Source organism: Phodopus roborovskii, unplaced genomic scaffold (genome assembly GCF_943737965.1).
Source record: "Phodopus roborovskii unplaced genomic scaffold, PHOROB, whole genome shotgun sequence".
Taxonomy (NCBI): domain Eukaryota; kingdom Metazoa; phylum Chordata; class Mammalia; order Rodentia; family Cricetidae; genus Phodopus; species Phodopus roborovskii.
In genome coordinates this window covers 27278731-27304177 of record NW_026126407.1, presented here as the reverse complement: position 1 = coordinate 27304177, position 25447 = coordinate 27278731, and the positions used below count along the sequence as shown (strand labels likewise).

Genomic DNA, 25447 nt, shown 5'->3' with positions numbered 1-25447 from the left:
TGGTCCCTGGAAGGGTTCCTGTGTGGCTGCTGCAGCCTGGACGTGAAACACAGCCCATCCTCTGTGTTTACTTACCATGGATATGTTTGCTTTTCTACCTCTGAATGGAGACAGTTGTTTATAGGCACACTGTGAAAATATTGACTCAAGGTAACCTGTGATTCCAGGACTGAGAGGAGGGAAAACACAACACACTTTCTGCACTGATAAAAGCCTGTGGACCAAGTGCGCCATGATACCTATGCCCTTGGCATGTTGGGGCAGCAAGGTGGAAGCCCACTTATGGGTTTCCTCAGTAGCAGGCCATGGGCTTCTTTTCTCAGTGTTGCATGAGACAAATGTACAGGAGCAAAGCACCAGTCTGCCAAGGGACACCAGCATCTCATGGTCCAGATCCAGTTCCACACAAAGGAACTAAGGAATGATGACAATACTGATCAAAATTTGTGCTTGGAGTCTCACATGGTTTGAGGATGCAGATGTGGGATGTTTCATCTCCCAAAGCTCCTCCCTGTTTCTCTGTGTTCTTGCTGGCAAGATATCCAGAAACACCTAGAAATGTGTTTGGAGTGTAGGATTCAGTTTTCTTTAGTATCTGTTGGGTACAATTGTCATGACACCAACACCAGCTGTTGGGCAAGTCACTCCTGTGCCTTATTGGATGAGAAAAACTTTCACGAAGTGAAATTCCATATCTATAAAGCCCAGTGTTGTAAGAAGATGACATCATTGGAAGAAATGTCTTAGGAAGTCTAATCCAGTGTGAAGTTCCCCCTAGGCAGGTAAAAGTAGATATCATCACTTGGGAAATCCCTAATCCTTTAGACCCCAGAGCATGCAAAAATATCCTCCCTGTCTCTCTGCCTGCCTCCTTGGGTATATGTTAAGTGTATCATTGATGCATTGGTCAAGTCTCCCTTACTTGATTCCAGTGTAACACTTGGGTCTGTGAGAAACCCTAAATGGGAAGCTGGCTTCTACACTGGACAGGGCCAGTCGGGTGTCTCACAAGGAGCTCAGCTGAGAAAGAGCTCCCCAGGGATCCAACCTCTCACTTCAGAGGTCCAGGGTTTGTAATGTCTGTGGACTTGAAGCCTGCTGAGCAAAAGCTCCTTGGGCAAAGCAGGACCCAGACCAAGGTAAGTCCCTCTGACACCAGCAAGACCCAGTTAAAATATCTGTGATGTGGCCCCTCATGTGCCCACTCTGCCCCATTAGAACTGGCAGAGTAGCCTCTGGGGAAAAGCTTGTAGACAGAGCTTTGAAGACACAAGGATGCATGAATTGAATGAGCAGACTCCACATACCAGTCAGCAAGGGTAGTGGTCCAGAGGCTTTGGGAAGCCTGTGATGAGGGCCAATTACCATGGGGCCCATGGGAAAAATTTACTGCCTGATTGATCCCCCAACTCCTGATCACCTAATCAATACCCCAACTCCAGGGAGGTTCTTTCTTTCTGTCCTTTTTTTTTTTTTTTTTTTTTTTTTTTTTTTTCCTTTAGAGAGAAAATTGATATTAGGTTGGGAACTTTTCTCCAAATTTGCATATTTAGAAACTTTTTTTTTCTCACTGAGATAAGCCCACAATTCCCACAGCACACACAGGAGGACGTGCCCTCTCAGCAGTCTGTATTAGTTTCTGGCTGCCAGTAGGGTCTTTGATGAAGCTGACTCATTTTCTCTGGCCTTTAAAAAAAATCCTAAATCATATAAGAGAATAGTGTCAGCAAAAATGAAGATTATAAAGCATCAGTTAAAAGCCATGAGTGTGGATTGAGTAGAGATTCTACCAGCTTTCAGCCTCAATGAGAGAGCTTCTTCATCTTTTCCACTTGTGAGCCCTTCCCCCCTAACTATAGACAGATGGGTGTAAGGACTGGGTGTTAACACCAAACACTGGGGGTAGAGAGATGGTCCAATAGTTATGAGCACTCTTCCTGCAGAGGACCCAAGTCCAATGCTCATCACTCTCATCATGACTACCAACTGCCTGTAACTCCAGCTCCAGGTGGCCAGATGTTTTCTTCTGGCCTCTATGGGTGCTGCACTATTGTTTACAAGCCCACACACAAATAACATAATTAAAAATAACAATAAAGCCCTTAAAATAGTGAATCAAACACTTATTGATGATAAATTTTCTTTCAAAGCAATTCTTTGGTATTCATACAATTTACCATTTATTAAAGATGAAAGAAAATTGCATACTAATGAGATGGGTGTTATTGTTTGTTGACCACATTACAGTCCAAAGGTATCTTACATGTTGAGTGATGATAGGAAAATATTGTCTTTGTTTTCCATAATTAAACCATTATATTTCTCTAAGAATAGAAAACTGTGTACACATAGCAGAAACACTGTAATGCATAACACACAGGTGGTTGGTCCAATATCAGCCCAGGTATTTGAGAAAGTATCTGTTGGTGTGTGCGTCCTTGTGCAATACAAGAGCATGCATGTTATATGGTCACAACCAAGGCTGTAATGAAGTCATGTCATCCAGCAGAGGCAAACTATGCCAGAAACACATTGGATTCATTAACACACTTGATTTTTGATTAATTGTTGGTCATCTTGCATTCAGAAACCTTTCATTGTTGATCAGATCACAAGACAGTTTAAGAACCTTTTTGAGTGGCTGGAGAGATAGCTCAATGGTTAAGAGCATTTGATGTTCTTGGAAAGGACCTGGATTCAGTTCCCAGTAACTTCATTTGACAGTTCACAACTGTTAGTATTCAGGCATTTGTACTGGCCTGAGTTTGGAGTTCTGACAAACTCAGCCGCTACCACTAAGAGCACCACCTGTGCCTGTTCACTATGTTCCCTTTTAAAGGTCCCTGCCCACCTCCCATCCTCCCCTCCCTCCCTCACCCTCCCTCTCCCTCTTCCTTTCTCTCCCTCCCTCTCTCTCCTTCTCTGTCTCTCTCCATCCCTCTCCCTCCACCTCTCCTTCTCCTCCTTCTCCCCTCTCCTCTTTCCCACTGTTCCTATCCCTGGAGGCCAGTTCCCCCCCTCTCCTTTCCCCCTTTTACTATCCTTTCCCCCAATTTAAAAAAAAAAAGAAAAGAAAAGAAACCTTGCTCTTGAACTGTCACATGGTGTCTTTCTCTCTCCAGCCACTCTTTTAAATTACAACAGCCACCACCTATAACTCCAGCTCCAGGGGATCCTAGCTTCCTTCTGGGTCCAAGAGGCATCTGTATGAACATGGGTCACATACAGACAAACCTTTTAAAGATGTGTTTTATGTGATAGGCCTTGAATACTGGTTGTTTCTCTCTTGTGTTAGGTATTTTCCATCTTTGCACATCAGACCCTCATTTGCACATTGCTGTTTTTGAATTGGATGGTCCTTGAGGACCTAATAATCAGTGTTTGGCTCTGGAGACCTAGTGGGTAGATTTTCTTGAAGTCTTCCACAGCTCAGATGGAACCAGTCATACAGCCCCATAGCATCTGAAATCAGAAAGTCTCAAGGTGCTGATGCTGGTCCTGTGTGGTAGCACATGGAGGGCCAGCAAAGGGCTGGGACAAGCTTTTCCACCCAGCACTCAGAAAACACTTACAGTGTCTGTGTAAAAGATGGCTTCTTGTGTGTAGGAAGTGAAAGCCCAAAGCTCCAAGTCAGGAATTAAACCTGAAGTCACAGAGACAGAGAGAGAGACTAAAGAACACTTCACCAAGATGCAGACTTTACCTGTGCACACAGAGGGACTCCCTAACTGTTTCTTAACCTCAGGTCCCTCTTCATCACCTGGGAGGAGATATGGTGATAGCTCTGATGCAGAAGGAAGTGAGTTCAAACAAGCAGTGACTTCAATCACAGGGACCTGTCCTTCACCTTGAGCACCTTTCATGAACTCCACACTCCTAGATGGGATACCATCTGCCCCATGCAGGGAGATGTGAAGGATGTACCAGAGCAGTGGGCCATGAGTGCTGGTAGATCCTTCTTGTGCCACCAGCATAATACTCATGTTGACACATCCTCTCCAGCCATGCACACACACTGGTGCATAGAGATGCAGCATCAGGACCATTTTCCCAGGGCTGTTGTGAAGGAGACCTATCTTCAAGTTGTAGCCCCTGATTAAGTTATGCACTACTATCCCTCCAGGGAGGCAAGTGGCAGGGGCTTCTGCTGGTGTCACATGCCACACAGGGGAACCAGATTCCCTTCTTCTTGGCTGCCTAATTTTGAGCAAGTTTATTTCCCTCTCATGACTTTCCAAGATAAGAACAAATGTCTCTGCACTCTGATTAGGGCACCTACAACATACCAGAGAAATGATTCCACCTAAGTCTCTATTGGTGAACCAATGGGTTTATTGGGGTTATTTATGAAGGTACAGGTGACCCAAAGACAGCTGCATTATCAGAAATTCCACCCTGGCATGAGTGATGACTCACGGAGGTTGTATCCCTGCAGCTCCCTGCACAATTGGAAAGCAACTCCACCCGAGACAATCTCCTTTCTCTAGCAATTGTTCACTGATGACATAATGGGGGCAGATACAAACCTTACTTTCTAAGCTTCCTAAGTCTTGGGAGCTCTTCTTTCTCCCAGGATGAAATACTCTAGTTTGGAGGATATAGCTACTTTGGGCTTCAGTTTCCTCATTGGTCAAATGTGGATAACATTCCCTTGCCTGGGTCTGTGGCTCTCCAATGTGTAGGTTTCTGCCCAAGTCAGGGTAGGCCAAAGCTTTTCCTCTCCAGCCACCCTATCTACCAGGCTTCTGGCCCTTCTAGGCCTTCACCTTGGATCAGGAGCCACTTCAGACCCTTCCAGTTATCTAATGGTAACAAGTCACCTGAATTACTTTTCCTTTCTTCACACAGGTCAGAGAGAGTGATGAGTTGGTGATGGATTTACATAGAACAACAGATTTCTCTTAATTTATCTCCTCAAAACATTTTCCAGACATGGCTAATAATTGAACTAGTTTAAAAAAAAAAACAAAAAACTGAAGGACGCAACAGAGTGAGGGAATGCTAACTGTAATCATGTTCCTTTCTTTCTCTTGTTCCTCAGAAAAATCAATCACTCCCCCATCTCTCCCTTTTTTTCTTTTTCTGGCCTCCCTCATCTCTCCCTTTTTCAGTCTGCTTCTCCCTGAAGGTTTTCTCGATCATGGTTCCTTCTTATACTCCCACTTTTCACTTTTTACCATTGTATAGCCTCCTACCTTTCTTTCCGACCCCTCTATACCCCTCCCCCACACACATCTGACTCATTGTTTACGGTGAGCCCACATCATACTGACAGCTTCATGGAGGTCAGGAGTGTGAGCTAATTAGGTTGTGGCCGCTGCTGCTGCCCAGTCACCAGAACTTCCTGTTCATCTTTCGATTCCCATAACCTGACAGGAAGAAGGTAGGCTCTAGAGCAGAGCCTGGAACCAGGCCATGTGGAAATGTGCTACACAAAGAAGTTTGTCTTCTGGAAGAAGCTCATTAGGAAGATTTACTCACTGGGGTAGTGGGATACCATAGTACAGGACCATGTTGTGTCTATGCCCAGGGATTGAGGTGTCCCTGGCCCCTCAAGGCAAATGTATGGTTTAAATCCCCTATGCACAGTGTTGGAAGCTTCATCTTTGAGACAGGGTCTTACTGTGTAGCTCAGGCTTGCTTTGAACTCTTGATCCTCCTGCTTCAGACTCTAAAGTGCTAGGATCCTAGGTGTGCACCACCACGTCTGACTTCATGGCTACATTTTGATGCCGGTACTGGCTTAGAGCACTTTGCTAAGGCTATAAATATGGCAGTGTGCAACTGCCATGGCTGGGGTAACTGGGTACTTGCCTAGAATGTGCTGATACCATAGCATCTCCCCCTTGTTGAGTGGGCTTAATAGAGCTCTGCAGAGAAGTAAGTCCTAACCATGCTTTCTTTCTAGTTTAAATAGCTAAAATTAAGTTACACTTCATTTGCAATGTTCCCATATCTGGCCATTGCCAGCATAGGCTGGCCCTCCTCCCAATTAGTTGGAACTTGTGAGACTTGCCTGCTTGGGATGTGGTGTCATTACCTGCCTGTCAAGGGCTCCCTCCTGCTTTCTATATGAGTTGGCAGGTATTTCTTTAGCATCTATTCCCAAGAGCCAGCTGTGAACATGATCTCTGATTCCTTAGTTGTTCTGAAGCACAAGTGAAAGGGAAAGAATGTTCCTACAGTGGAGGCTGCTTCAGGGCCCTCTTTATGGCCCTACAGAGTGTTCCAGAAAGTCTCAAAATTATCTGCTGGACATAGACTTAGCACTACCTGGGGTGGTCACATTTCATTTTTAAACCAAAATCTACAGCTGCTATCCAGAGGAACATATTGAAATTTTTGGCAACAAGAAACAAATAAGCCAAGAGCTAGAAAGTTCTTCTGGTGGAATTGCCCTTCAAATCATGCCTAACCCGAGATGTAGCCTTAACCATGGGATATTTCCTGCAAAAAGATTGCAAAAAGAACTTACACTTGGCATTCTTGTCTCATTTCTTTTGCTCTGACAAATGCAGAAAACATAGGAGAGGAACGGCTTATTCCACTTACAATACCTGGTATCAGTCCATCATTTGGGGGAAGTCAAGACAAACTCAAGCAACTGGTCACATGTTCATAGTCAAGAGCAGAGGGAAAGAATGCTCCCCTTCTCCCTTCTTCTTTCTCAGCTAGCTTTCTTCACATTCTGTTCAGAGTTCAGCCTAGAGACTGGTATCACCCACAGTGGGCTGGGTCAGTTAACAATGAAAAGAATCCTTACGGACATGCCCACAGGCTAAACTGACCTGTGCAATTCCTATTGCAGGCTCTCTCCCCAGCTGGTTCTAGGTTCTGGAAAATTTAATTTTTAAATTAAAAGGCAGTTAACACACTGTGAAGCATCAGTTCTCCCTTATCACAGATATGCAAAGTGAGAAGAGAGAAACCAAGTCCCTCATACCATTCTCTGATGCAGAATCATGAGTGGCTTTGGAGTGTTCTTAATGCTCATTCTGGGCTCTGTTCATTGCATCATGCTCTCATTTGAGAGACAGATGGTGTAGACAGCACTGATGAGCTGTGTGGGAAAAGGTGCTACCACTGAGCACAGATAAAGAAATGACTATGTGGAAAATGCAGGTTGTCTAGGCAAAAACTGCATACTAGGCAAGCAGGCCACCAGTGAGCTACGTGCCCAGACCAAACTGACCTGTTTACAGTCACAGACAGAAGCCTAAGCAGGTGTAATAGCATGTGCCTAAAATCCTCATACTCATAAGGCTGAGGCAGGAAGCCCACAAGATCAAGGCCATCCTGGACTACAAACAAGACCTGCTTCAAAACAAACAACCTAAAAAGCCTCATGGTACTTTTCATTAAGGTCAGAGAATAAACTTCTTTGTCCATACAGACTAGCAAATTTCTTGCTTCTTTCTATAGAAAAGAGGGATTTCCCACCCTCTGTTGCTTAGGAAGAGCCGTTTGTGAAGTGTGAGATGTCCAAAGTTGGGCTTCTTTACACAGAGGTGCAAACAAATCTTGAGTGAGTACCAGTGAGCAGCAGATAGTGTGTTTCTTCAAGCTGGCTTCTTCCTACATTTTAATTCATTGCAGAAAGGGCTCAAAAGTAGTGCCACTCCTGATTCTGTCACTACCTGCCATTTATTTCTGGAGACCCCTACCCCAACCATGAGAAGCAAAGCCATCACCTGTTTTGCTCTGTGGTCAAGAAAGTGTCATACCCATAGAACACAGCACCTGCAGAGGGCCTGCTCACAGAGCAGAGGTGAGGGGCAGGGGCTGGCAGAGCCCAGTTTGGGGCAGTAACAACCAACCACTGGCGGCCAGAATATGAAGAGCTATGAAGAACAGAGATTCATGGTATGGGTCAAGGAAGAGTCCAGAGAAAGAATGCAGAAGTAGATGCTTGCAAGACAGCCTGGCAGGCCCCAGGGAGGAGCTACAGACATGGCTTCACCACCAGCCCCTCTCCTATGCCCTCTGCCAGCAAGGCCTTGTCCACGGAGTTGGGCTTGGAGATGGCTTATGTGCTGGCAAAAGATGTGGCCACCAGAAAGGATCCGGTTTCCTTTTGGGTATCTGCAGCCCTGCTCAGATGCTCACTCCTATCCTGGCTGCCTCCTCTGTCTCTTCTACCATGCTGGACATGCACTATCCTAACCCACAGTGGGAGGGAGGCCCTGAAATACAATGACACAAGATAAAGGCAGCCCTGTGAACAGGCTCAGAAATGAGGCTATTGTGAGACCAGAATCAGGTGAGTGGTTGAGGGTCAAAGAAAAAAAAAAGTGTTTCTCTGATCCTGGCAGCCAGCTCATTTTGTGTGTGTGTGTGTGTGTGTGTGTGTGTGTGCTGGACATAGTATATATGCATCTGTGTGTTTGTGTACACATGCCACAATGCATACAGAAGCCAGAGGTGGACACTGGGTACTGGGTATCCTCTTCATCACACTCCATCTTATTCCTTTGAGAGAGGTTTCTCCTTGAACCTGAAGTTACCCTGGTACCTAGTAACCCCCTTCCATGTCTCTGAGCCCAACAGTATTGGCATTATAGCACATACATGGCCATGTTCAGTGTTTTACGTAAGTGCTGAGGATGCAAACCCAGGTCCTGGCATTTGTAGAGAAAGTGCTCTTACCCACCGAGCTAAGCACCTTCCCCACTGGTCCTTGCGTTGGTATGGATGCTGTGAGTGGCATCAAACACTTTTCTGGGTACTCGTTCTGAAGCAGTTTTGGTCTGTAGAAACTGCATGTCCATGTGCAGTGCTCCTGTGTTCTTGGCTTGACTTTAACCCCAGGTTACCTGAGTGATTCACAGAGAGCATGAGTGTGTCCTTCCCAAGGGGTAGAGAGCCTCAGTGAGGGCTTGCTTGGGACCACCTTCTTGCCAAATTGCCAATGACCCTTCCACTGGCCAAGGGATCCAGAGCCTCTGTCTTCCAAGGGAGTCCTTAGGATTCCTATTCTCCTGTACTCCCACACCTTCTCATCTGCAGGGTAGGGAGCCAGGGCGAAAATGCTCTGTCACCTCACCTTGCTTCCTCTCATGGTCTATAAGCTCTGTGTTCCTGCTGGGAAACTGTGAAGCCAGTAATGGGCAAAGATGCTTACCATGGCAAAGCCAGCATCAGCCTCTCGTTTACTGGGCCATTGACAGCGAGCCATGAAAACCAGGGCTTAGCCTAGATAAAACCCTAAGTATCCCCAATCCCTGCCACAAACGCTTCTCAGAAGGCCAACAATTTTGTAACTCCATATCTTGTCTCAATTGCACTTGGGAAACGATTGAGCAGGCCTATCCAAAAGCCTAGACCCAGACTTGTGTCTCCTGGCACTTCAGCCTAGCATATCTATTCTTCTGTATACATACTTGGATGGCATTTCTTCTATGCTGAGCCAACTCTTATCAGTAGCCGCAATCCCCCAAAATAGACCCTTTCTTATCAAGTAGAACTAACTGAGTGTGGGTTGGTAAGGCTTTTGTAGACAAACATTGCTTGGCTCAAGGTCAGTTTCCCTTTCCCACCTTGGCATCCACTCTCTTCCCTTTCTCCCTGAGGAAAGTCAGCCCCAGGCTTGGCTCCAGCTCTCTCTGCTGTTGGGTGCTCCCACAGATGCCATGGGGAGAACCTGCAGATGTGCATCCTGCAGCATCTAACTGGTTTGAGCTGCTGCCCTGGGAACATGGCTCTATTCTCTGACCCCAAGCTACATTTAAATTGCCTGCAGGCTCCAAGCTCCATGCAGAGGAGCTGCCTCCAGCTGACTCCCCACTGGGAACCAAGGCAGTGGCACAGAGCCTGGCATATACTGAGCTCTCAATACACATCTGCTGGATGAGCAAACAAAATGTTCTTCCTGAACACTCTTGCTCAGTCCAGTCCATGATGATGCTTAGCTTCTGGCATGACTAGAGTCAGCAGTAAAGCCAATAGCTAAACTCCAAGCAGAGGCTTCAAGGCCAGAGAGCCCTGGACCCTAATCACTGCCCAGAATATCCTAAGACGTATGATACTCTCCCAACCAACAGCATAGTATCCAGTCCTCGGCAGCCTTGCCGTCTTAGGATTTATTATGCTAAGAGCCACTGGCCCTCTCTGTTTGTGTCCCAGAGATATCTGGAATTACCAGGCCTGACTCATCTCTGTGTCACAGTCTGGTCTATCTTTCTCTATACCTAAGGTGTCTGGGACCATGTGTAACCTGCTGCTCAATGGCAAGACCTGACTTTTTTCTTAGAAGTGTTACTGAGAGATAGGGAAAAGCTTTCTGGGTGAAAACTCATTTGATAACCAACTCTCCTCTTTCCAGGGAAATAGAGCTCATCATCTGCTGACACAGCCTCCTAGGTCACGGGTAAGGTGGTTTGCCTGAGAACAGAGTTTACACCTCCAATGAGATTGTGGGAAGACTCCCAAGGGACTTTGGCCCTGGGTAATGGGAAACACAGTTGGAAAAGGGAGAGACTCGCAGCTACAAAGGATGGAAGGACCTACCAGCCACTCTCTTCCAAACCAGCAAACAGGGCAAGGTGCAGCTCATGTAGAGCCAGCATGTCCTTCTCTGCAGAGTCTAGATGATATGGAGATCTGTGTGCTGGTCTACAGTCACTCAGAGCAATGCCCAGCACCTTTAACACATCCATTGGACGGTGGATTGTTCTAGTGGCATGACATAGTCTCACTCTCTGTGACACCCATAAGAGTTGTGACATTGCTCCTGCAGGGTTTATTTTCTACCAGTGGCATCACCAGTGCTACCCTCGTCATTCACACGGGATCTCAGAGATGGATTAATTTATATGACTTTGAAGGGCTTGTCAGTGTCAGAGCTGAAGCTGGAACCCAGGCAGCCTAGCTTCAGCTTTGCTTCCTGGACACGGGGCAATGGCAGGCCTCGGCACCATAATTGCACAGTGTCTTCTGCTGAGTGGTGTCCCTAACTTGGCTTTGTTGGCTGTTTCCATATCTTTCTCCGTGGTTGCTTTGGAATGCTGTGTATAACTTGCCTTGGTCATCGGAAGGAGGCAGGTACATGAACCACACCACCATGCATTTCCCCAAGACTACCTAGAAAGAACTCATAGTAACAGACTTTGTTTATTTATACATGTTTATGTTTTATGCATACTCTGTGTGCATGCCATGTGGAGGCCAGGAAACAACCTCAAATATCATCCTTGGGAATCTTTATAAACTCCTTAAAAAAAAAAAATTTTTTTTAAAGCAGTGTCCCTCATTGGCCTGGTGTTCACCAATTAGTGTAGGCTGGCTGGCCAGTGAGGCCTGGGAGCCTCATATCTCCACCTTCCCAATGCCGGGATTACAAGGGCATGCAGCCCCCAGCACTTTTACTTGGCTTCTGAGGATCAAACTCAGGTCTTTATGCTTGTGAGGACTTTGCCAGTTAGGCTATTTCTCAGCCTCCTGAGTCCCATACTTTATAGCTTTGGGGAAATTGGACTTTGGTAGCTATATTAAAATATAATTTTAAGAAATAGTTTGAGATACAGTTCATGTATTTGTGCAATCCAATGGCTTTTTTAGTGTATTTACAAAACCCTTCAGTCACTGTTATAGGCTAATTTTAGAATGTTTCTGTTACTCCTGCCACCAACAAAGGAATTTGATGTGCCTCTACTCTACAGCCCAACTCCTAGCCTGAAGCAACTGCTCTGCCCCCTCCTGTCTCCACGGTTAGCCTCTTCCAGGCAGTTCATATGTGAATCCGACAGCAGGGACTCCTCATGCCTGGCTTTCCACGAGCGCCATTCTCTGAATTTTACTCATGTTGTTTCAGTCAGCCCTTTGCTCCTTTGTGCCGCTGAAACATGCCCCGTTGTATCCGCCACATTTTAGTGGCTTTCCTCCTGGTTTGTTTTCATTGGTGGGCCATTGTGTCCTCTTCTTTGGATGGAAAAAGAAAAACTGAATCTTAAAGAAGTCATGTGTCCTTGTTAGAGACATCATAAGCAGAGTCAGACTAGCCTCGGGCTACTGGCTTCTGTCTGATTCATCTGAACATGTTTTTAGCATCTTCTGTGTGCCTGGTGCCATGCTGTGAGCAAGGTGTGCTTGACCCATCCACTGTGGGACTCTCATGCTTTAGGAGGCAGATGAACAGCAAGTAAGCAGAGCGAAATGAAAAGTGCTTGGTGGTGATCAGTAATAGCAAGAAAAGTAAAAAAGATCGTGCGGGCTAGCAAGATGGCTCAGTGGGCAGAGGTGCTTGTGATACGAGACTGAGTTAGATCGTAGAGCCTACATGAAGGCAGACAGAGAACTGACTCCACAGACTTTCCTTTGACCTCTGTACACATGCTGTGTATGCTCTTTCTCTCAAATAATAACAATAGTGATAACAAATAGGAATAACAAAAGATGCAAAAGTTTTTAGCATTTTCATTTTACTTAAACCTTTCTCAAAGTATTCACCCAGCATCGAGTGCTTGAAGAATTATCCAGGTGTAGTGCCATACTCCTGTCATCCTAACACTCAGAAAGCTGAGACAGGAAAATTGTGTTAAGTTCAAGACCAGCCCGAGCTATCAGGTTAAGACCCTATTGCAAAAATAAAGAAAAAAGGAAAGAAATAGAAAGAAAAGAAAAACAAATCGTTTATGTGAAAAAAAAGTTTTATTCACATAAAAGAATGTTCAGATTTCATAATCTTTTAGCCTGTATTGTTTGAGGAGTAGATAAAACTACAAAATGTCCTACAGATGGATAGTTTCTGTTCACACTCTTTAGGGGGAGGTAATACAAGACCCTCCCAGCTCCATGTCCCTCCTACTCCCAGCCCTGCCTGGCAAGGCAGCTTCCTTCCTACTGTGCCAATCCAGGTCAGTGCTGAGGCCTCTGGAGCCTCAAGCTGAATGGAATCAGTGTGTGCGAGCAAATTACCCCAGTTATCTGGCCATGTAGAAGGCTGCAGTACTGCCTTTCATGAAAAATTAAAACCCTGTCCTGATCTGATGGAAAGAAATGGATGAGGCAACTTGGGGGAGGGTGTATTGGGCTATTGTGCATCAGGCAGATGATAAACTACACGTTTTCCTGGCTCCGGGGATCAATGGAGAATGTTAAAGAGAAAAACTGCAGAAGAAATTAAGATTAAATTTGCAAGCCCATAATATTGGGCCTGCATCCTAACAATAGCAGCAAAATGAGAGCTGCTCCTAAAAATGCATTATTTATCCCTGCCTGTTATCACGGTGACAGGCACTCCTCCCAGAGGCTTGAACCCAAGTGGGTTACAGAGGGAGACCAGAGACAGACAACCAGCTCATGGATACAGTTAGAATTTCAGATGAGCTGTGGAGGCTGTGTTTTCAGACTATTGCATTGACCATTGTGCCATAATTGTGAGGATGAAGGCAGCTGAGTGAGTCCAAGTCCAAATGGGGCCATGGTGTGCTCTGTACACAGCATACATTTTATTAAGAGGTTAAAAAAAAAAAAAGCAGGGGTTAGTTATACAGCTCATTTCCCCGTCTTTCATTAGTAGAATCTTAGAGAAACATCATGAGTGGCTTGGGGTTCAGTAGGGACCTTCCACAGAAGAGCATAATTCACTTCCTAATGAAATTCACACATAGTAATGTGTACCAGAGAGAAAGTGAGAAAGAGAAAGTGACTGGGCATCTGTCTCTGAAGCCATCACCGTGGAAGTCGCACAGACTAGGCAATGAAAAGTTTAGAGTCATTGAAATATAAAATGATATGAAATGCCCCCAGCTCGAAGTGTCCTTTAGTACCCATGAACAGTTATCAATTATCTGGGCAAATTTCTCTCTGAAGTCTCTGGGAAACTGACATTTCTCATGGGAGAGAAAATGGCGAGAATGAATTTTACAGAGTTTTAAAGGTAATGTTTGAAGATGGAGCTTTAGGACAAGTTGTTGTCCAGGCCAATTAGAATTTCATCTGGTTGTTATCTTGGACAAGAGGCAGCAGCAGGCTGCTCAAGGGTCACATGCTCCCTGGGTACTTTCCCAAGGAGCATTGTGCTGGGTCTATGCTGGGAGGAGGTGTTGGAAATCTCTCAGTGTAGCTTGAGTTCCAGTCCTGGTGGTCTCTCCAGACTCAGATTCCTCTTCTCCATGTATGAACATAATAAAACTATCCCCCCCCCACAGGTCTACTAAAAGAATGCAGTGAGATGCATGGAAATTATTAAAGACTGAATAAGAAATATAACGTGCCTGCCCTGCATAATGGCAGGCTATTAGAAAGAACCAGAAGAAATAGAATTTGTTAGAACAAAAAAATGAGACTAGAGAGATAGATTGTTGGCTGAAATGCTTGCTGGACAAGTCTGAGGACTGCATTTAGATCCCCAGGATCCATGCAAATGTCAGGAACCTGTAGTTCAAGCCTAAGAAGGCAGAGACAGAATCCCCAGAGCAAACTGGCTGTGGAGACTAGCCTACCTGGCCAGCTCTGCGTTTGACTGACAGAGACTGCCTCATAGAAAGAGGTGGAAGAAGGGCAGGGGATTATCTGCTGTCAGCCTTGGGCCACCTCCTATGCACACACACGCACACACACACACACACACACACACACACACACACACACACTCCAAGAAGCAAGAAAATGGTAGGATGGTTCATTGGTTGGTTGTTTATGAGAAATTTTACCCCCTCTCCTTAGAAATTAGAGCCATACTTCTTTCAAAGACCATCTCACAAAACTAGAAACTATCTGAAGATCTGAGAAATACGTTCTTTAAAAGAAACCCTTTTCTCTCTTTCCTCTTTTCCCTTTTCTCCCAATCCCTTCCTTCTTCCCCTTCCTCCTTCTGTTCTTTCCCTCATTCCTTCCTTTTATCATTTGAACAGGTAATGTAAATGTTAAACAAGAATAGTGGGCAAACATGTACAATGGTGATCTTGGCTCCTTGAGTAGAATGCAATGGCTGAAAAGGCACAAAGCTTTCCAAAGTAAAATGATAGACTGAGCACATTTTGTGTGCCAGGCACAGCTCCCCATGTTAAAACACTGCTGGAGAAGGCATCACCGTGGGATAACCTGCAGGAGGGTCAGTTAGTTTATGCAGATCTGCCTGATCTTAAATAAGATTCTCTGATCTCAGCCCTAGGGACTGAGAATCCCTGACCCTGGCTAAGCTTGGTCCCTGGCCCTGTTCAGTCATTCCCCAGATTTGTATTATGAGGCTCAATAGAGAGCTTGGGCATCAACCTTCCAGTTACAGATTATATCTACATTTTTGTTAACAGATGGCCTACCAAGTGAGGCCCACTGCCCATAGAAAGAACAACCTCTGGCTTCTAAATAAAGGAATTGTGGTAGGTTAGAGTGACCTGACAGGGGCGTGGTAAGCACTGTTGTGGAATGGAAAATATTGTCTGCTAAAAGATTGTTCTCCGTGGGCAAAGATGACCCATCTGACATCTGATGTTCTGTTTTCTGCGGGAGAATTTACCAAGGAAGTAAGTGGCCATGCTACAAAAATTTCACAGGATAATTTGCTCCTCCACAACCTCTCCCTAGCAAGCTCTGCCATGTCAGTCATGAATATTTATGTCTTGTCTACTTGAAATGCTTAGAAGAGGAAAAAACAAACTTTGCTCTGTCTTAAATTTTTCTAAGATATAAAAGCCTTGGTGTAAGGTAACAAGGCAGTCCTGCAAAACCACAGGCTTAGAGCTGAGTTCAGGTGCCCTGTGGTAGCAGAACAACGAAGTGATCCCACCCAAGCCCAGCCCGATGAACAAGAGTGGAGGGGTTACTTGCAGAGGAATGGGTGACTCAAAAGCAGCTGGATCTGCGGGAGGCCCACCCCAGCGTGTGTAGGGACTCAGAAAAGCTGTGTCCCTGGAATCCCCTCCACAGCTCCCCGGCTCCATACACTTTCCCCAGCAATTACTTATCACTTGGACTTTGGGGAGGGACTAGTGAATCTTGTGAGTTTCTTGTACTTCCTGAGGCTTGCAAGGTCCCTTAGCTTCCAGAGCCTTATGACCCCACCGCCTGCTGCAGGTTTCAATTTGGACTGAGCTGGGTTCAAACCCTAGTGTGGCAGGGTGTACTTCTAGGCCAGCATTCTGGAGCCCCAGCAGAGGCTCATTTGAGAATTCAGGAATGTTACATCCATCTGGCAATATAGTGAGAGCCCACCTCAAAACTAAAACACCTGGATGTGAGAGAGAAGACAGGTGCCCAAGCTTAAAGGAATTAGCCTCATGCCCAATGATAGGTGCTTGCACAGGTTTGGCGTCTCTTCCGTTTGGTTTTCCTCTTACCAAGCATCTCCTCTGGGCTTTTGCCATTTCTGCTCTTTCCCTCAATAGTCTCCTCAACACCCACCTACTGGCCTTAGTTAGGTCCCTTTCCTTGTCTCTCCCTTGGTCCTTTTCTCTCTTCCTCTTGTACTTGCCTCCTGCCATAGTCATGTGCACACCCACTGCACCACCCTGCCACCTCCTCAGAGATCCCTCTGCAGGCAGCCCTCCACCTCTGCACAGTTTTTTTCAGCTCAGCTTTTTGGAGTTTCTAGAAATCAAGGGCTCTATGCATACACCGCTGGCAAGGGTGGCTCGTGCACCAATGCAGACTCACTCCCAAGCAAATTCTCTGAAGCAAGGGGAAGCTGATTATGCGGGACCACTCCAAATTCAATCTGCTGGTTATGTTATCACTGGAGCCGTGATGGAAGCACTGCCCGATAATTCAGACTTGCCTATTACTTATTCTTTATCTAGAGGAAATAAAGAGAAACAATTACCTTGGTGTGACATTCTGCCATCTCTACAAAGCCACCTTGCACCCAAGACTTCGCCAGCAGCCGAAATAACGAGTTAAATGCTAAATATTTCATGGTGGAGAGAGTGGAGGGGCTATTGAAAATAAATTTAAAAGACCTTCATGTATTCTGGTCATATATCCCTGGCATAAAACTTCTCCAGAGATAAAATAGCTTTATGACAGGTAGGGCTGTGGGCAGGCAGAGTGAAGGAGGTGGGGGAAAGAATCCTGAAGAATCCTGCGACCTCGGGGTGACACGGCAGAGGGGAGCAGCGCTGTAAAGGCATCTTGGAAATAATTGAGGTTGGACTGTTACTGCAGAGCCCTTTTCAGTGATGAGTTTTAAATTATGAATGACATCTTGCTATGTCCCCTTCTCAGCCACCTGTTGTCAGACTACTGGGAAAACCAATGCAGATGCTATCGTGGTTATCATGGACAAACGTCTCAGGGACTCAGCCTGGAGCTTAGGCTCAGTGCTTAGTTTGAGAAATGCATCCTGTGGCTCCTAGACTCTTCCAGATATAAATGTTCAATTCTCTGTCTCCTGGGTCCAACCATGGCTAGAAGTAAAGCTCATGAGCCGTTGAGACATGAACACATTCCCTTTCCTCTTCTTACCATTGAGGACAGGCTTCAGGACCCTAAGGAAGATGTTAGGACCATAAGATGACGTCAGTTGTTCAAGGGATGCTGGGACTGAGAATCTTACTATGGGTGCTGGAAACACTGTGAATAAGGGAGTATTAAACGACAGGACTTGAGCTGGGAAACTGGTTCCACAGATAAAGCCTTTGCCATACAAACATGAGGAACAAAGTCTGTATAGCCAGAATTCTTGTAAAATCTAGGCAGATATGACAGCTATCTGTAATCCCAGCATTTAGGAGGCAGAACGGGGTCCCTTGGATAAGCTGTCTAGCTAGGTTATCAAATATGTGAGGTCTGGGTTCTATTGACAGACATTGCTTCAGTAAAATGGAAAGTAAGCAAAACAACTTCACCCACATGTAAATCTGTGTGCATGCACACCCACATACACATGTGCCCACACATGCACCTACACATGTGCAAACTTTCACATTAAGTGTAAGACTAGTTCAATTAGAGAGTTAGTCAAAGCTACAGAGAAAGTGCTGATGTTTACCGCTTTCAAAGGAAATTGCTAAGAAAGGAGAAAGATAATTTAGCAGTAATCATGGGTATGCCAGCTCTTCCCACTGACCCTGGCATTCATGGTTTTCACTCACTGCGTCAAGCATTCTTGGCAATTAGATGTGCTCACCTTATTAATGCCAGGGCCAGGAAGCAGAAAATGAAGGGCCTTCATTGCAAATAGCTACCTAATGTTGCACTGCCTGCCTGTAAGTCAGGGAAGCCATGGGCCTCTGTCCATCCCTGTGCACAGACTGCCTTTGATGACAGCTGCAGAATGGAAGTGTGGACACAGATGAGCAAAGCATATTTTTTGCTGGTCTCTGCATGTTTCCATTGCATGGGTGGAGCTGGGACACTCCTCCATATGAGCCAAAGATGCAATAGCTTGCCTGTTCCCAGGGAGTCTGAGCCTGCCTTCAGGGGATGCTGTGTGCTCCACTGGGTACTCAGGGAGTATATGAGTGAGTCTCTCTTCTTTGTCCTCTCCCTTGGGTACTGTGAGTTGTGTTGCTGACATGGAGCAGGAAAATTATTCAGGGGCCAAAATCTGGGCCATGGGAGGATTGTGTGACTGTCTGAGACCCTAGTTACCAGGAGCCACCTATGCATAAGACGCCAGAGCAAGTGTCACATTCCCCCTTTTTCATCTTCCTCTGGAGATGAGGGATGAACTTCACTGACTCTAGGATGAGAAGAGACTATGGTAGAAATGGTTAAGACCTACTGTCTCCTTTCTTTACTGAGGCAGAGGAGGAACATGCCAGCCCTGTGGCAAGATTTCTCTAAGTGTTCTTACCCTCTCCTTAAAGTAAGAACATACAAGACATCTCAACTAAATGTGTCCAGGGAAGAGCGTTGCTCCAGAAGCTAAGGACTGGCCTCACTTAACTCATGGCTCCATAACCAGTTGGCAGTCACACCAAGACTGCCAAAGAAGCCTTACCTGGGGACCATAGGAGGGACATGCTGCACGCAACAGGCAGCCACAGTGTCCAGCTGTAAGCAAAGGCTCAAGCCTTGCTCTGTCCTGCTAGAGCTTTGCAGATGGGGCTGTGTGGAACTGCATGCCTGCCTGGAAGACTGCCAAGCTGCTGACAGGTTCTGACGTGTCACCTCCACAGAGCACACCATTGATGTTTTTTTTTTTCATTTTCAAATCAGAGTCTCTCAGATAGCCTCTGAAAACTGGAAACGGAGCACTAGATGAGAGCATGCTGGACAGGCAAGGTTATCTTCTCTTTAGAGGAAATCGACACCCACCCCTACAGGGAGGAGAAGTGTCTAAAGCAACAGGGATGGGGTGGAGGGGCCTGTCAGAAGCTGACCAGGATGGTAGACTCTTCAGAAGTCAGGTGTTCACTGAGAAAGAGGGGTCGTAGGTAGGAGCTCCTCTGCCATGGCTCTTGGGATTTTTCTTTTGAACAGGGCAGGGTATTGAGACAGGGTCTTACTATAAGGATGGCTGATCTGGAGTGCACTTGTGTATATAATGCTGGCCTCAGACTCATAGAGAACCACCTACCCCTATCTCCCAAGTGCTGGCCTAAAGGCATCTGCCCTCATTCCAAGCTTCTCTACCACTGCCCATCAATATGATGCATCCACACAAGGGCAGTGATGCAGAAGGCAGGACAGCAAGGGCTGGAGTCAGGGCCAATGCAATGCAACCATGAGAAAATCCCATCCCTGGTCCAGCTTCTTTGCATTCCTCTGTATGAGCTGGAATTGGATGCAGTGGCCAAGATCTGCCTACTCTCAGGCCAGCATGGTTGTAGCCTTCCATCACTGGTCTGCTCATTAGTTCTAAAAGTCATGGACAGGGGCTGGAGAGATGGTTCATTAACTAGAGCATTTGCTGAACTTGTAAAGGACCTAGTTTTGATTCTTGTCTCATGACCTTCCATAAAACCAGTACCAGAGCATCCAGTGCCTTCCACTGGGGCACATGTGGTGCACAGATGCACATCCGGACACAATAGCCACATACATAAAAACAAAAACTTAAAAGTCAAGGACAATCAGAACCCAGAACTGAATGCTATACCTTCAGATTTCCAGTGTTATACCTAGGAACTGTTGACCTCTGGGCAATCAAGCCAAATTTAAGTATTTTCTACCCTTCTCTGGGCATCCAGAAGTTCCAGAATCCCTGAGACTATCTCTTAGATTATCACTTACCTTATTTTCCTACAGTCCTCTGTCTGTCGGTTTGTCTGTTCCAGTCTAAAATGTTCTTTTGAGCTGTTCTGTACTTCTCAGGATAGCTTTGTTTGTTTTTGTTTATGCTTTTCATTTCCTGGAACACACCCTTGTTATTTCAAAAAACAAAAAGTAGAACAATAACACAACCACAATAAAACATGCTTAGGGGCTGAAGTGTCTATCACTCAAATTTCCAAAACTGTTCTTGTTCTGTTCACATTTCCAGTGTCCTTACTGGTCAAGATAACTGTCACAATCGACAACCCCTGCCTGCCATGGTACACCCTGCATGCTCATTCCCCTGTGGTACCAGAATAGAGGCCTTTTTACTGCACACAATAATTATGGTGCCAGACCCTTTTTCTTGTGTGATTTCTAAAGTCATTGTGGATGAGGACAGAAGAGAGGGTATAATAAAGGCCCCTGGCTTTTAAGTGGCCCAATCCAAAGTGATGCCTCATTCTGCTCCTGTCCCTACTTCTCTGCACAGGTCCCATGGCCCCCTGTAAATACAGATGGGGAGGAAAGTATATCTCTAGAAAGAGAAAAAGGACACTCCCATTCTGTTAAATAAGTGGTGTCAGTGATGGAAAGCCCAATGCTGGGGCTGGGTGATTGTCTGTCAGTACACAGTGTGCTATGCAAGTATAGAGGACCTGAGTTCTAATCCCCAGTGTCCACATATGAGGACCACATAGCCCCATCTGTCTGTAACCCAGTCCTGGGGATTTGTGAGAAACGAGTGGGTGACTGGGAACTCACTGGCCAGCCAGCCTAAACAACCAGTAAACTCCAAGTTTAGTGGGAGACTCTGTACCAAACAAAGTGGATGGCCATCAAAGAAGACACCATATCAATCTCCTCTCCTGAGGCCCCCGCATACAGCATGCACAGAGACCCTCACTAAATACATAGACCTATATGTTCACAAAACATGAGAGGGAAGTGTGTGTGTGTGTGTGTGTGTGTGTGTGTGTGTGTGTGTGTGTGTTCTGCCTGACTCTTGTTCCTCATGGCTCATTGAGTTTGATATTTATTAGAGTCACCCATGTCTTGATTGACTTAGGCTGTCTATAACAGAATACCATGAACAACAGAAATTTCTTTCTTGGGCTGGTGCTTTGTTGACTAGAGATGATTACCACCAAGCCTGATGGTCTTGTGAGACCCACATGGTGAAAGAAGAGAGATGATTTTAAGTTATCTTCCACCTTCACATGTGCACACACCAAATTAATTACAAAGAAAGACATTTGCTTCTCTTGGAGGCTGAGAAAAGTGGTGCTGACAGATTCCTCATCTGGCATAGATGGGCCTCCCATCTGCGTCTTCACATGGGGGAAGGGTTGACTCTGCAGTATCTTAAATAAAAGCATTGATCCCATTCATGAGGGCTCCGCCCCACTCAGAACACCGCAGCCCACCGCCCCTGTCTCCTTTAAGGTTCGTGAGGGTAAGAGCACTCCATGCTGTTTCCAGGCATGAGGATACAGAAGCTGAGGCCCTTGCCTCTAACGCAGAAACTCAATAATCAAGAAAAGTGATGTTAACTGCAATCTTTTACAAAGTAAAATTAATGCAAAAAGTTCATGGTGAACAAACTAATTAATACCCTTGGTGTTGTGAAGTTCTGCAAGGATGTATCTGGCTTGAAGGCTTTAATGGTCAGTCCATGTGTTTTCCTCAACCTAGCTGCTCTTACCCATCCTCACAGGAAAAGTGGGGGTGAGAGACATGTGGGGAGAGAGAGATTTTTCTCACATTGGCTTTCTCTTTCTGGAATTTTTAATTTCATTTAACAAACACCCTGGAGCAGTATTTCCTCTCGCATATTTTTCCCTCAAAGTTTATGCCGCCTAATATATTTTATTTTTTATTCTTGAAAATGCCTTTGGCTTTGTTGCTCAATCTGAGTATTGAATGTTTTAAGTCAAAAATCCATGCTTGGAGAGTATAATATTAAGTAAGGTCATCATAATTAAAAAAAGAAATGAACGTGTTCACCTTCATTTGCAGATCCCCAGACTATAGTGCACCCATGCATATATGTAAATAGTGGGACCCAGAGAAGGTAACATTAGATGATGAGAAAGGATCCGGGAAATAGGTAAATGTCACCAGGGACACGAAAGAGCAAAATAAGGAAAATCACAGAAACACACTTGGCTAAGAAATTTCCTAACTGCACCCAACACATTACATGCTGATTTAGAGTGGGGGGGCAGGGGGGAAATAATTTGTGCTTTGATTGGGAGAAGGCTCAGTGCCCTGCCACAGTAAGAGAGATTCTAACTTCCACATGAGCCACATGGCTCTCCTCTCACAGTTCATCCTACTTTCTTTGAAGGGGTGTGTGTGTGTGTGTGTGTGTGTGTGTGTGTGTGTGTGTGTGTGTGTGTGTGTGTGTGTTTCTGGCTGTGTTTGTGCATATGAATGCAATGCCCATAGAGGCCAGAAGAGGGCAACAGATCCTTTGGATCTGGAGTAACAGGTGATTGTGAGCCACCTAATGTGGGTGCTGGGAACCAAACTAAGCTCCCATTGCAAGAGCAGAAAGCACTCTGAACTGCTGAGTCATCTCTCCAGCCCCCTCAATTTACTTCTTAAGAACCCTCCAACTCCTTTTTCCTGCATCAGGGAGTCTCCCATATTCCAATCTTCACTTTTCTCTGTGCCTCTAGGGGAGGTGTGAATCTGGAGGTGGACACCTTTCCAGAGGCAGTCCCCTCTGCGTATGTTCTTGGCTTTGGGCTGTGAACTGAGGCATCTTCTTCCCCATGTCCCAGAAATGTCCTTAAGTCCCTTGTTCAAGAGTCTTCTCCCATCCTCTTTACTGTTGTGATTTCTTTTGAAGTCACTGTTGGAGTCTTGGGAGGATGAAGTAAGCCATGTGTCATCTGAGGAACTGCACCCTCTTCTTAACTTTAGGAAAGCTGCTTACTGCCCCACTTCTAGGACCAGCACCTAAGCCCACACCATACGTGTTCTCATCAGGGAAGAGCTCTTGACATTTGTCCCTTTGCTGTATCCTTCAGCAACCCCATACAGCTCTACTCTTTGAGTCTGGATGTCAAATCCACCCATATTTCTCTACCTTACCCCAGATGTTCCAGCCTTGTCCCACCCATCCCCACTGATCACTGGCCTTCCTCTTCTAGCCTTTTCTTCTCTGAGGGAGTAGCCAGCCTGAAAAAATGGTTAATCTTACCTGTCCTTTCAGAAGTTGGCTCCTGTGACCCATCAGCAACATTCAGACACCATCCAACTTGCTGGCCACCCTGGTCCCACACTGCCTTCCTTACCTCATTACCTGTGGCTTCTGCATCTGACAAGGTTTCAGGGGATGACCAAGAACCTCAGCACATCTCAGTGCCTGTATTCAGACTGAAATGCTGCCTCCTCTGAATCTCTTTGCAAATCCTGCTTAGTTTCAGGACCTCGGGACTAAATACTCACTCCACCAGGAAGGTGTCTCAATTTCCAGCTGTAGCAAGGAGCCCTGCCCCTTCATATACTTCCTGCCCTTTGCTGGTGTATCTGCCATGCAGCTTGGAGACAACTTTGTCCTGCATCTAGGTAGTGGTGGTGGGGTCATGTCTGTTTCCCACTGAGCTGTGTGATTCCAGAGATAGAGATCATCGTGACTGGTCCATCCACTGTAGCCCTTCTGCAGACCAAAACACAGAAAGGGGAGGGACTTTAGGGCTGGCTGATGAAGAATCACAGCTCTGGACCTTTAGCTGGCTTTTAGCTTGGTGAATAGCTAACCCTGTGCCTGGATGGGAGGGCAGCTGTTGTGAAGCTAATGTTCCTCAGGGTACAGAAGGCTGCTCTATGCCTTAGCAGGCAACAGTCATCACTCCTTCCAGAAACTTGTGGTGAGCGTTAACTAGAAAACGGAGGCAGCCATGTGGCCACTCTCTCCCCATTGTGAACAAACATCTGTTCACCTCCCATAAGATGCCAATGACAGACCCAAGAAATGATCCTGCTCATGCCTAGCTTGGTGAACCAGTAAGCATTGTGGGGTTACTTCCAGGAGGCAGCTCTGCTGGAGTCTCCCCTTCCAAGCTTCTGTAGCCTAGGGCCTAGTAAGTCTTGTAACCCTGAGCTCCCTGAGTCTGTTGATTTGTGTGAATGTCTCTTTTCTACAAGAGAGGGTCTCAACTTGGAAGAAATGATGCTTTTTCTATCCTAAGGTACAGTCAGTGGTGACATCACTTACTGGGACTGAACCATACACATAGCCAGAAGCCTAGATCAGGTTGCCATCTCTCTACCTGTCCCAGATTGTAGTCCCCATGGTTCCAAGACAGGCCCCCAAATCTGTTCTAACCCATCAAGGTAGAGTTTTGTGGAAAGCAGAAGAGCCATATTCCTGACAGTGACACAAGGCTCTAAGGTGCCCAGTGGTGCTCTGATGTGTGTAAGGGGCTAACACCCAGAGGTGCTCTGTTGTGTGTAACGGCCAGACACCCTGGTGCTATGTGGCAGAAGTAACCAGCTTTTATTTCCATCCTTCCAGTGCATGTGGCTGCTAAAAAGCTGTGAAGGGAGGCCTTGGGGTCTGCCCACCCTCACACATTTTTGTTCTTGAGATGCCCCTGCCCTTGACAGGGCAGATAAATTAGTCCATAAATTATGAGCCTAGAAGGAACCTGCCAGTCACCTCCTGTGTGGTGTTGAGGTTGTTGCCTATGAGCATCCCAGTCTGAAGGCAATTAGTCTAATCGCTTTTGTTATTTCAGAAAACAAATTAAGCTACCCAAGTGTTTCCAGGTAGGGGGGAAAAAAGGTCTGTAATGTGTAAGACACATTCTGGGGCATTTGCTCACAGCCAGTGTCTGAGGGACATCAGGACCTCTATGAAGTGAGCAGCTGCTTGTGGGGCGCAGGGTCTGGGTGTATGCAAGGCCCTGGAGCCATGGGACAAATGCCCTCTTTTCTCCCTGGCCAGGAAGGCTTGTCTGTGGATTTTGTCCCTTGCTGCCTGCCTTCACCACTGTCCTAGGGCAAGGCTACCTTCAGTGGTCAAAATTAGTGCAATAGCCCCCCTCCACACACACACACACACACACACACACACACACACACACACACTGAGTTTTTGAGTTCTTTGTCCTCAAACCAGTCACCTTCCCTCAGCCATCATGGAAACTGTAAAAGGCAGGAGTGCCCAAAATCAGACCTAGACTTCCTGTAAACTGGAGAATGTACCTCTATCTATAACCTAACTTCCTGTATTCAAGCTTTGGAGACCTCTCAGCCTTGTCCTAGGGTCTGGTTGGTTGTTTTAGATGCTGGGGAC

The 25447-nt window shown here is 46.0% G+C and overlaps 1 protein-coding gene across 1 annotated transcript in view; it reads left to right on the top strand.

Annotated features, from left to right (window-relative positions):
• Fstl4 (follistatin like 4) overlaps positions 1–25447 on the top strand; it is a 397613-nt gene that overhangs the window by 112028 nt on the left and 260138 nt on the right. The gene's annotated exons all lie outside the window — the stretch shown is intronic.